This window comes from Equus asinus, chromosome 23 (genome assembly GCF_041296235.1).
Source record: "Equus asinus isolate D_3611 breed Donkey chromosome 23, EquAss-T2T_v2, whole genome shotgun sequence".
NCBI classification, from domain to species: Eukaryota; Metazoa; Chordata; class Mammalia; order Perissodactyla; family Equidae; genus Equus; species Equus asinus.
This window is the reverse complement of record NC_091812.1, coordinates 33,014,643-33,026,681: the sequence shown is the minus strand read 5'-3', so window position 1 is coordinate 33,026,681 and position 12,039 is coordinate 33,014,643. Positions and strand designations below refer to the sequence as shown.

At 45.6% G+C, this 12,039-nt stretch overlaps 1 long non-coding RNA gene across 9 annotated transcripts in view; it reads left to right on the top strand.

Annotated features, from left to right (window-relative positions):
• The window catches only part of LOC123280126 (uncharacterized), a 163,000-nt gene that overhangs the window by 38,882 nt on the left and 112,079 nt on the right, over positions 1–12,039 (top strand). For 8 of the 9 annotated variants that reach the window (XR_011497334.1, XR_011497338.1, XR_011497333.1 and 5 more), the window contains 2 exons: positions 9,289–9,377; positions 10,620–10,802. This is a non-coding gene — a long non-coding RNA (uncharacterized lncRNA). Of the gene's footprint in view, positions 1–1,360; positions 8,215–9,288; positions 9,378–10,619; positions 10,803–12,039 lie in introns of those variants that run through there. The other variant, XR_011497339.1, reaches the window with a different exon arrangement.

Below are 12,039 nucleotides of genomic sequence, written 5' to 3'. Positions count from 1 at the left end.
TACCCTAGCCCCAGCCCTGGGCAAGCGCTGACCTGCTTTCTGTCACTATAGATTAAGTTTGCCTGTTTTAGAATTTCCAATAAATGGAATCATACCATATTTTTTCTTTTGTGTCAGGCTTTTTCACCCAGGATCATGTTTTTGAGATTCATTCTTGTTGTTCTTGTATCCATAGTTCCTTCTTTTTTATTTAAAATGCTGATTTTTGAAGTAGCAAGCAACTGTTCAAGGTACCACTCAGGAAGATGAGCAAATCGACGAAGTCCCTCTGGCCTAAAAATTCTATCAACTTGCCCAGGAAATGAAGGCCTGAGAATTGCACCAGATTAGTACACACCGCATTTAAGAACCAGCCAGGCACAGGAATTTCTGGGCTCCAGGAGCCCCGGACGATGGGGAGAGATGAAACCTTGGTGAATGATAGAATGCATTACAGAGGATGACAGGGCTATTTGTTCAGTTCTGTTATGAGCTCAGCAAAATGTGACAATCCTGGGAAATATAAATATATATTGCTATATTTATATGTGCATTTGTCTCAGGAGACCTGGCGGGGAGTGGTGGGTAGCAGAGTGCGTTCCTGTAGGACTGGAGTAGGCAGAGATAACTGGGTAAAGCCGAGCCTGTCCCAGATCACGTCAATGCACAGTCAATAAATACAAATGACGATGAGAGCTAATATTTATTGAGCACTTACTATGCATCAGGCACTGTGCTATGTCCGTTGTATGCATTGCTTCATTTAACCTGTGCCCACATCCTGTGTAGCTCTGCCTAAGCCCCCTCGCATCCCTTTCCCATATTCCTGCACACTGTTATCAGCGTGTGCTGTGCTCCCAGCAGCCAGCACCACGGCTCTGTGTGGGGGACAGTCCTCGAGCTACTGGAACCACTTTGCTTCCCAGCTCAGAGAGCAGAAGTTCCTGAGACTTTACCGGTGACCAGCCAGTGCAGGGGACAAGCACCCCAGCTCCCTCTGTCACCTGTCTTGTTCCCAGTCCTCCCCTCCATGGCATTTTGCTTGATTCTCAATCTTGCTTGGCCCCCTTCCCTTCCCTAGTCCCACTCCTCAGTTTGGGGACACTTCTTGATAAACCACGTTCACATGAGTCCTCATCTCAGGTTTGGCTTCTGGGGACCCCAAACTTAGGCAAGATACTGTTAGTACAGTCATTTTACAAATGAGGAAACTGAGGTTGTCTCTCTCTCTCTTACATACACATACACTCTCTTTCTCCCTCTCTTTTTCTTCTCTCCCTCCCTCTCTCCCTCCCTCTCTCTCTCTCTCTCTCTCTCTCTCCCCCCCACACACACACACACATACACACATCGAGCTAACACCTACTCATCCTTCAGATGAAAGCTTGAACTTCACCCTCTCAGGCGGTCCTCCCTGACTCCCAGTCTAGCTGAAGGCTCTCAGAGCCGTCCTTTGTAGTGCTCACTTTGGTTCTCAGTCTACAATGATCTGTGTGATGATTTTCACTAGTCACCATCCCCCCGCTAGACTGCTGGCTCTGGGAGTTCAGGGGCCCCATCTCTTGTGCTCTTAGCTGTATCTCCAGTACCCTAGCAGAGCTTCTAGAACATAGTAATTGCTCAGTAAATATTTCCTGAATGGACGAATGATTTGAAGCCCCTTTAATTTCCTCACAGGTGCTCGCTGGCCTCCTAGATGCATCTCAGCCTCTGCATGGGCCAGAAATGAGTAATGTATAACCCCCAAGGGTGACACAAGATCTCCCACCCAATTCTGTTCTTCTGGGTATTTAGGGAAGAGCAATATCCAGGGCAAGGTGACGGTACTTCGCTCCACGGGACCGAAATTTAGCATCAACTGGAGAGTTGAATCTAGAGGGTGGTCTGGGAGGCTGGGTAGAATTGGATTGATTATTAGGAGAAAATTCGAATAATATCGTTTAAGTACACACACATTCTGAATTAAATACACATTTGTGGATCCCTGTACTTCTTAATAAAAGGACACTTAGTTCCAAGTTCTCGTTAAGAAGCTGATAAGCATCCATTTTCTTCTATTCCGACAATGATTATTCCTCAACTCTATAAAATTTACAAACTGCTTCGGAAGCATTGGTGGAGAAAGGTGCTGTATGAATATATGAGATTATTGAAATAAATGCTAATTTAGAGATTTCCCAGGTGGAGAGTTAAAATATACTGGGGCACACGCACACACTCTCACCCCACCCTCAGGGTACTTTCCGCTCTGATCAGCGGAGATAAATTTTCCGACCTGACAGTTGACTGTAAATCAAGAAGTGTGTTTTAATAGTCACCACCTTTCTGCTTCTGTGTGCTGCTGTCTGAGGCAATCCTTCACCTCCCGGGACACAAGACCTGAAGGATTTTGGCACATTCTCTCCCCTGCACATGGAGAGGTGGTGCTTAGCAGCAAGGTAAATATTGGCAGGCTTGTAGGCGAGCAGTGAATATAAATAAGTCAGGACATCCTTAGAAAAGTTCATCTCTGGATCCACCGTTCTTTTTGCCAATAGGTAAGAAAATAGAAAATCATGAGTTTCTCAGGTTTTTGCCAAATCACAACAAGATATTTTTGTAACAATATAAAAGCTAGAAAGTATTTGAGAGTCAGTAAATGCTGAGTAAATAATTCTGAAGGTGAACACATGCCCTGATTGCCACAAGCCCTGATTACTGGGTTGGATTACTACACTTGCTCCTCCTGACTTTATCCCTCATAATCCTGTCCATCAGCGTTTGCTTGGAGTAACGCAAATAAACCAGGCTGTTCCATGCCCCAGTGTCTTTGCACCTGCTGCTGTTTATGCCCGGACTGGAACCCTTTCCATTAATCCACGTGGGCCAGGGACATTTTCTGATCTTTCAACACTTGGTACCAGGATCACCTTTAATCTGCTTTATGAAGCTTTTCTTGACAAACTCTCTCACTCCCAGACCTGCCACTTCATCCTGTACAAATGTGATTGCACATGTCTATTTAACACAAACATCACTGGCCACTCTTGGCAAGTCTCTGCTCATATCCTGTACTCCCTCTGAGGCCATAATCAACACTTCATTGCTACCCAGTTGCCCTTTGTGACTTCTCAAGCCTCTTCCCAAAGCATTTTAAGTAATGTAGCTTTTACTGAAATGTTCACAAGGGAGAAAAGTGGAGGGCTTACACTGAACACCATGTAGCCAAACTTCATAAAAATCCCCACTAAAAATCTCCATCATTCCAAAAGCCTGTTCTCCTTTTGCCAGCTGCCTTCTCTCCTCTGTCTCTTCCATTCTCTGCTCTCCTCTAACCTCCTTTCACCCTTGGATCCCTCAACACGGCCACAATCCCAGCTCACAATCCAGCCCTTTCAGCCCTTTCTCCTTCATTAACTTGTGTCCTTGAAGTTTTAGGTCCTATTCATCAAACAAAGTATCTCTGTGAGATCACTCCCCTTTAAAAGGCAAGGGTCACAAAATCTCCACATTTCTTCTCCTTCCACTAAAGACTGGAGCAACTTGAGGGTAGGAATCAAGCCCTATACACTTTTGCATCTCTTCTGCAAAATATTTAAAATATTGTGAAATGGAAGAAGAAATAAATGAAAAAATATAGCCAAGGTTAAAATCCCCAAAGCCCCACTCTAATCACAGTTTTCTTCTGTTTGAAGATCTTCCTTACCTCGTCAACTCATGCTTTGGTCATCTGCCATTTCTCCCTGACTCTAGCACTCTTCCCCGCCATGATGGGCCCTCTCCACTCCAGCCCACTGGGCATGTTCTTGCCCTCAGGTGCTCATTCGGGTTGTCTCTCCAGGCCTGGAATAATCTATGTCATTCATGAGGATGGTTGGCGGTGGTTTACCATCACCCTATTGGAGGCCAAGGTAGACGCAACTGTTCTGGTTTCGTAGGTCCGTCCTAACCCTTCCCAGTCTTCAAGGCTCAGTGCGGGTCTTTGCTTCCTCAGCAGACTTCATGGAGGTCTGCAGTCCAGGCGTAATGCTCTCTCTCATGTCCTTAGGACATAAGCCTTGAACAGATCCACTCTGATGGCACTTAATCATTCAGCCTTATATTATTGTGAAATTCGGGGTATGAGGCCTTGAGGTCATCCTCTTTCCAAAATGTGGTCATCATTAGGTCTGTTCACCAAAATTTTAGGTGTTTTCCTCATTTCTAGACTTGTGGTAAGTTTGTACTTGTCTAACCCCTTGAAGCTATGTGTGGCTGTCTAATTGACTCTGGCTAATGACATGTGAACAGAATTGACATAAGCCCCTTTGGGAAAGAAGCTTTCAGAGGAAGAGTGATGGATCATGCTGTCTTTCCCTCTGACATGGCGACTGGCAGTGTTTGAGGCATCTGGTGGATTGTTCATCAGCCTGGGTCTGTGAATGAGGACCCAGCGATTCACATGGGCATTTGGTATGAGCAAGAAGTAAACCTTTGTTATGTTATGCCATTTAGATTCAGAGATTATTTGAACAATTAATAACATAAGTAAATAAATGTGTGTTGCTGCAGCACAACCAATCCTATCCAGACAGACTCTAAGTTCCCTGAAGGCAGCACTCAGGTATAACTCACCTTTCTGTCCCCCAGAGAACATAGCACAATGCCTCACGGATGTTCGAGAACTACTGCTGATTGATTACACATACTGTGATAAGGTAAAATATATGAGACTAGAGAGTGGTACTTGGTGTCAGGACTTCAACTTGAGACTTAGCCTCTAAAAGACCAAAATAAATGTACGTGATGATTTCAGTAGTATTCCAATAAGATCATTGCATACAGGGAGGCAGAAGAGTATAATGCAAGGAACCTGGGCTCTCCAGCTGGATAGACCTGGTTCAAGTGGAAGCTTTACCAGGTACTTGGCTGCATGACCTTGGGCTGGTTATTTAAGGTCTTTGAGGCTGGGAGAACATCACTACTTACTAGGAAGGATTATTGTGGGGATTAAACAAGAGAATGTATGTAAAGCCCTTGGCACATAATGAATGGTCAACAAACGTCATTCTCTTAGGCTCTCCTCCCACCAACTGCGTGTGGGTTGGTACGAACTCTTGCTTAATTCTCTGGGAACTACTTCCCTTCATTTACACCCTCTGAGACCTTGGTTGCTCGCCTAGTCCCTGGATTTCTTTAGCTTGGCCTACCTCAGATCCTTAGGATTTTGCTTTCCCTACCCCATGCACACTCTGGCCTTCTGAGAAATTCCATATGCAAATGGTCACAGTTGACAGGAGCCCTTGGCAAAGGACTGCAATGGGGGAAAAGGGTTCTTGAGACACTGCTGCCCCAAATTTAAAATAGGGCCCTTGGTAAGGTGTGTATAGTCAGGGAGGTGATCTCTATGGGGAAGAAAGAATTTAAGATGTCATGGTGACCAGTTCCAAGGAAGCCCCACCTTGGCCTGTGCCCTGGCTCTAATGGCGGGGGGTTCTTCTCTTGAATCCTGGGATTGTATCAGTGATGGTCGCAGAGAAGTCTGTGAGATTATCTTCAATGACTGACTCCTTCCACAGACTGGGTCTTGGTGTGCGGCCCGAGGGCTTATGTTTTCTTGGACTCCTGGCCCAGTGAACTGTGTGTTTACAGGTTTACAATTGTCCCTGACTGAGTCCTTGAGGCCACCTCTCCCCCTTCCCCTCCCCATGGAGCGCAACCGTGATGTGGCATGTCTAACCACCCCAAGGTGCTTGTGTAACTTGTTTTTCAAAGTCTTGGCAGGAGCTCCGGTCCTGAAGTGAGAAAGGGTGTTTACATTCTGGAAGAGCAGTGCCGACAAATGTCTTGCATCAGGGCTGTTCTCCACCAATCTCTGCTTCCCAGCAGTTTTCTTCTCTGTGGGATGGCTTGTGACAGCCACAGAGATAGTCTGGGACCTGGAAGAAACGAGCCTGAACGTGAAAGCAGGTAGGCTGTGAGGCGGCCCTCATGAAGCTTCAGGGCTATGTAAACCGCCCTCCCTGGAAAGGTGAGGAGCTTCTTGAGGATGAGGCGTTTGCTGCCCCACTGCCTGGTGCAGGGCCTCACACAGAGCTCAATGCTGCATGCAGGTGCTCAACGGACACGTGCTAAGTCAGTACACGGTGAAAACACGTGGGAAGGCAACATTTGAGAGGACACATTGGGAATTGACACCCCAGTTAACAGCTTTCTTGGAACAGTACTTACAGTAATAACAACAACGGTTATTGGTTATATCTCCTCTATGCCAAGCAAAGGCATATATTATTTCCTTAAATTCTACCATAGTCAATAGTTCTAGCAAGACGTAGTCCTCTCTCCAGTGAATAGCGGAGGGCACGGAGACTCATGGGCAGAGTCTGAGCATCTCACCCGAGGTCACGGAGACAGTAAACCCGAATTCCGAGCCCCTTGGGTGCACAGAAGCCAGTGCTTTTCCGCTTCCGGTTCCTCCACACCGCCCCTCACCCCTGCTGTCTCTGCCTCGTGAAACAACGGTAGGGCAGCTGTCCGTTCTTTTCGTCATTTCTTCCTCTAGCAAATAGGCGTGAATTCAGCACGGAAAGAGCACTGGGGCGACAGCCCCATTCCAGATGTCTGCTTTGTCATCCTTAAGAACACCCGCCCGTGTTCAAGGCCTTCTAGTACCTCAGTCTCGCAACCCTCCCTGGAGAGCGCCCTCCCCTCCCCTCCTCCCTTCCTCCCTCCCTTCCTCGTGGCCACACAAGGCTTCCTTCTTTTCTTCTTCTGCCTGGCATCAAGGCCAGGTTTTCACTTCACTAGAAAAACCTTGCTACAGGTGTTATTCTATGGACAGTCCCTGGCACTCAAATGTGCACTCAATAAATATTTACTGAATTGCACGCTAAATTCTAGACAAAAGAAGAAAAGAGTGGATCCAGAAGAAAATTGAAAAGCTTCGGGAGTGGGGGAGTGAGTGCAATAACCAACTCTCATTCCTTCCCCCTGCCCGCCCCCCTCCCTTAGGAGGGAGGCAGCGGCACGGTCAGTGTTAAGGCTGTCATTTGATTACAGTAACATCCAAACAGATTGAAAAGCTCCCATCAATGCCGGAGCAGAAGTGCACACGCAGGGGGTTGTTTCCTTGGAAATGTTTCAGCTGTGATTACTTTCCAAAGAGAAATAGCCAAAACACTTCCTTGACCCTCTGGGGAGAAGAAGTCACAATTGGACAGAAAGTCATTTCTGTGGCCTTTCGTTCGTGTGTGTGTGTGTGTGTGTGTGTGTGTGTGTGTGTGTGTGGCGCATGCGCGTGCCGCTGCACCTTCGGCGTGTACTGTCCGTAGGGCGCCTTTGACAGCCGGTCTATTCAAAGGCTGGGGCCGTGGGTTGGCGGCTCGGTGCCTGCCGCCGCGGTGGCTGAGATCATGCTGTTGATTTTATTTTACAGAGAGCAGCCCGGCCTGTTGTGCAGAGTACAGAATGTTCTCTTCTGTGAACTGAGCTTGAACTTTTCCAACCCACTTTGTTTGGGGAACCATACAGACACAGAGGGGAAAAGATAGGGAAGATAACCCCCAAATGGTTGAAATCATTGTGTTCTCTCTGATTTTGGCGCAGATCGTTTGCTTTTCACTGCTCCAAATTAAAAATCCCAAGCATTACAGTTCTTGGAAAAATGGAATGCCTGTGATGTCTTTTCTCTAACTCAGGGCTCTGGCTTTGACTTTGGAAATTAACAAGTCGGTCACTGTCACTCCTCAATTTCCTTTTTTTTTTTTCTCCTAGGCATTCAAGGGACAGGGACAACAAAAGCTGTTTCCCTATAAGGAAAAGAAAAGGTCCCCAGTGCCTGTGACTTCTCTCCCAGTTGTTCAGGCTGTCACAACATTACAAATAGTGTTCCCCAATTTGCCATATGGCTTGAGATTTCATAATGAGGGCTTTGGGTCTTTGGCCTTCATATACATCACCAACATGAGAAGCTGCCAATGCTTGGTAAAGTGGTTTGAAATTTATCTTGGAAAACCATTGTCTAGTCTTAGGCTCGAGTCTCCAGTTTGGGGATACACGGATAAATGTTTAGGGGGGGCTGCTTAGAGAATCTGAGGCAAGACCCCTATTGGATAGGCAGCAGTTTCCGACTTCTTGTTATTTTTAATAGCAGTGGATTCCTTTCTTTATACGAAAACTTACCAAAAACTCGCTAGTGAAGCAGGAAGAGCACAACTTTGTGGGAGCGGAGCTGGGAATCTGAAGTGTGAGCGCTGGATTTGAGTCTCCTAAGCATGGGTATGCCTATCGTATTGGACAAGTCATGTTTTCTAAAACTTGATTGGTGAAAGGGGCATAAAGCTTGTCTTGTGTACTTGCAGAGTCATTTATACGAGTTGAGTGCTATACCGCTGTACCGACGAAAGAGAGTCTCCTCTTGAATTTGCAGCTCCATCACCTACCTCATAGTTTGGGGGCTGCTGCCTCGTGGCTCTTGCTCATAGCTGGCAACTGGGAGATTCCTACAAGAGTAACTTTACTTCTGAGATGATTCTAGTTTCTCAAGATTCCCTGCGGCCTTTTTTCTTTTTAAGTCAACGTGCCATCAGAATATTGGTTAATTAGTTCCTTCATTCCATAAACTTCCTTTGAATACTTGCTAGGTTTAAGTTACTGGATGGGATCTAGGAGTTTGGAGATGAGTAGAATGTGTTCACTGACTTCAAAGAGTTTGTTGTCCAGTGGGAGAAGCAGAAATACACACACACGCATATACATACACACATATACTGCCCATATACACACATAGTATGCATATACATATGTAATACTTACTGTATAAAGGAAGTTGATACATGTTTAACGGAGCTACAAGTAATAAACTGTGAAGGCAGAGTGTCACAGGAACAAGATGAGGATTCTAATAGGTGGAAGTTGAGGCAAGATCAGTCTAGACAGCAAAAGGAATCATGAAAATTGATGGTCTTTGTTAATAGAAGTGTGTAGTATATTTGGGTAATAAAGAGTAGTTCTTGTGGCTGAGCAGTTGATGCTGGAGTATGTGGGAAGAAGCAAAATAATAGATTGAGCCTAAATCAGGATGTCCACATCTCCCACTTGTGCCCGTTTTAACCTTTCTTGCTAATTTTGTATGAAGCCTCAGAATCCTTCTCAACACAATTCCCCAAGAAGCCACCACTAATCATTTGGAGTTGGCATTTGAGATAAAATCATTTTTCATTCCTGGCTTGGGCCTTAAATCCCATGCTTACATATTTATATTTTATTTGGTTGTTCTTGGGGAATTACTGCATGTTTTTAAGAATCCGAATATACAAATGAATGACATGATTCAACCTATGATTTTATAAGGTAGCTGATGACCACAGGAAGGATCCGTGAGAAAGGCCAGAGAGTGGAAACTGAAACTGACTGACAACAGACTGGAAAGAGAGAGTCTGGTAAGAAGACTTCACAAATCATCTACAACAGCATGAGTGGGAGGGAAAAGTAGGTTGGACGGATAGGGCATTGTGGAGGTAGAAATGATAGAACTTGCTGATGCTGGAGGGAGAAAGAAGACTTGATGATAACTGAGTTTTCTCATCTGGGTTATGGGGAGAAGATTGCTCTGGTCTGAACGTGTCCCCCTCCCAATTCATATAGAGAAATCCTAACTTCCAAAGATAATGTTATTAGGAGGTAGGACCTTTGGGAGGGGCTTAAGTCATGAGGTGGAGCTCCCATGGGTGAGACCAGTGCCTTGCTTGTAAGAGAGGCTCCAGAGAGATCCCTAGCCCCTTCTGCCATGTGAAGATACAACGAGAAGTCTTTGATCCAGAAGAGGGCCCTCAGCCAACCATGCTGGTGCCATGATCTTGGACTTCCAGCCTCCAGAACTGTGAGAAATATATCTTTATTGTTTGTAAGCTACTCAATCTGTGATATTTTGTGACAGCAGCTTGAATGGACTAAGACAGGGGCCCAAAGAAGGAACGCAGGAAGAAGAGCTTTTTATTCTTCTTTTAATAAAGGGAAGATGAGGTATTGAGTTTCAGACAGGTTGGACTTGAGGGATACGTGCGATATCTATGGAGAGAATTCCAGCCATCATTTGGAATTACACATCTGGAGCCAAGAGCTAAAGAAGTAATTCAGGATTCAGCCACATAGAGGAACCAAAGAAAGCCCTAGGAAGAGAGCCACACAGGTCATGTACAGACCTGCAGGAAGAGAGGGCCAGGTTAGACCTTGGGAAGTGCTTATGTTAATGAACACCAGAAGAAGGGTGTCTGAGAAGTAATATAAATTCCTAATAATATGAGGCGCCATTAGTTAGATCTGGTCCTCCGTTCCCGTATCTGAGCATCTGATTCTTCTTTAATACAGAACAATGACTCACCTGAATGCAACCTGTTTGGTGTCTGTCTGAGAATTCAAGAAATAGGTAGTTTTCTCCTGCATGTCCTTTAAGGTAGTGTTTCCCAAACTCTTTTGATGGTTGACCATGACCCACAGTGAGAAATATATTTTACACATACATATATAATTACGTAACTAAAATAAAAGGCTTTGATGAAACAATATCTACCTGTACCTTCTGCAATTAATGCTATTTTCTATTTTATTCTATTTCATTAAAAAAATGCTAGTTGGGGCCCCATATGTTGATATCACAACCACTAATGTGTGACTGCTTGCAGGAGCCGGGATTAAGGGACTGTGGTTTCTGCAAGTCCACTGTCCGTCTAGGGGTTGGCATCTTCCAGGAGAGGCTAGAGCTTGTGAGTCTCAGCTCAGCCTGAGGACCCATGGAGAAGAACGTAATTCCAGCTCCAAAGGCCTCTCTTGCACAGAAGAATTTTTAGCGTTGAGAGGAAGTCTAGGTGAGTTCCACCAGCAGGGTTGGTTATATTGCTCCCAAATGCAAATAATAATAATAATAACAACAATGATACCTATTAAGTCAGGCACTTTACATACATTATTAACACAATTCCATAATAAGCCTGTAAGGGAAGTGTAATTATTTCCTCCATTTTACAGATGAGAAATGCTGAGGCCAAGAGAGAGAACTTGCCCAAGATCATACAGCCAGTAAATGGGGAAGCTGAGATTCAAACTCAGTCACTCGGCTTGCGGAATTGTGACAATAAGCTGTATCTTCTGGGTCTGGCTGGGCCCCTGCCATCCCTATCAGTTCCTGTGTATCTCTTAGCAAGGACTGGTCTTTTCTCATGGTGCTCTGTTCCTTCTCCCAGTGGACCCTTGGTGCATTTAAAAGTTTCATGAATATAACCAAATATCTGACGTGTTCAGGAAGTAGAGGCAGGAAAAGAGAAAGGAGAGGGAAAAGTAAGGCGGCAGTGGGGTGGGTTGAGGAATGTGCTTTTGAGGCTGGGCTGGAGCAGGCAGTGTGAAGGGGTACAGTGCTGCTCCTCATCACCATTACCTGGCAACAGCGTCTGGACCACCTCTGCTTCCATCTTCACCCCTGACAATCCATCCACCCTCCACATGTCCACTAGGCTTATCTTTCCAAAGCAGCACTGTCCTCATCACTCCCCTAGTTCGTGCTTCCTGCTGACATATCTGACTTTTCCTGTCCCCAACTGAACTCTTCCTCTCTCCCTCAATGCCAACTCCCCCTTCCCGCCCCACCCACCGTCTGCTCTTCAGATGGCCATTCCAGACTCGCAGTTGGCCCCACCCTCCCTTCCCCATTCCTGTCCCACTATTTCCCCACATGACGCTCAGCCTGGCAAGTTTTCTGTCTGTCCCTGCAAGCATGGGGCTTGTCTGATCTCAGCGCCTTCGCCCATGTTGTGTCCCTGCCTGGAATGCACCCATCCCCCGCCCCCTCTCTATACCTACTCATCCTTCAGACCCAGTTCAGGGCTTGCCTCTACCCTGATAGCTTCCTCTGATCTCTTCCTTTATCTTTGCAAATCTGCTTTTGTATCATCCCTTTAGGAATATCACCAAATACTGTAGAGTATTTAAATGGTTCATGTTTATACCCTCAACCAGATTCATTCATTCATTTTGAAACTATTTATTGAATTGCCTGTTAAGTTGCAGACACGGGAAGTTCAATGACAATGAAAGCAGAAGAGGTGTTAT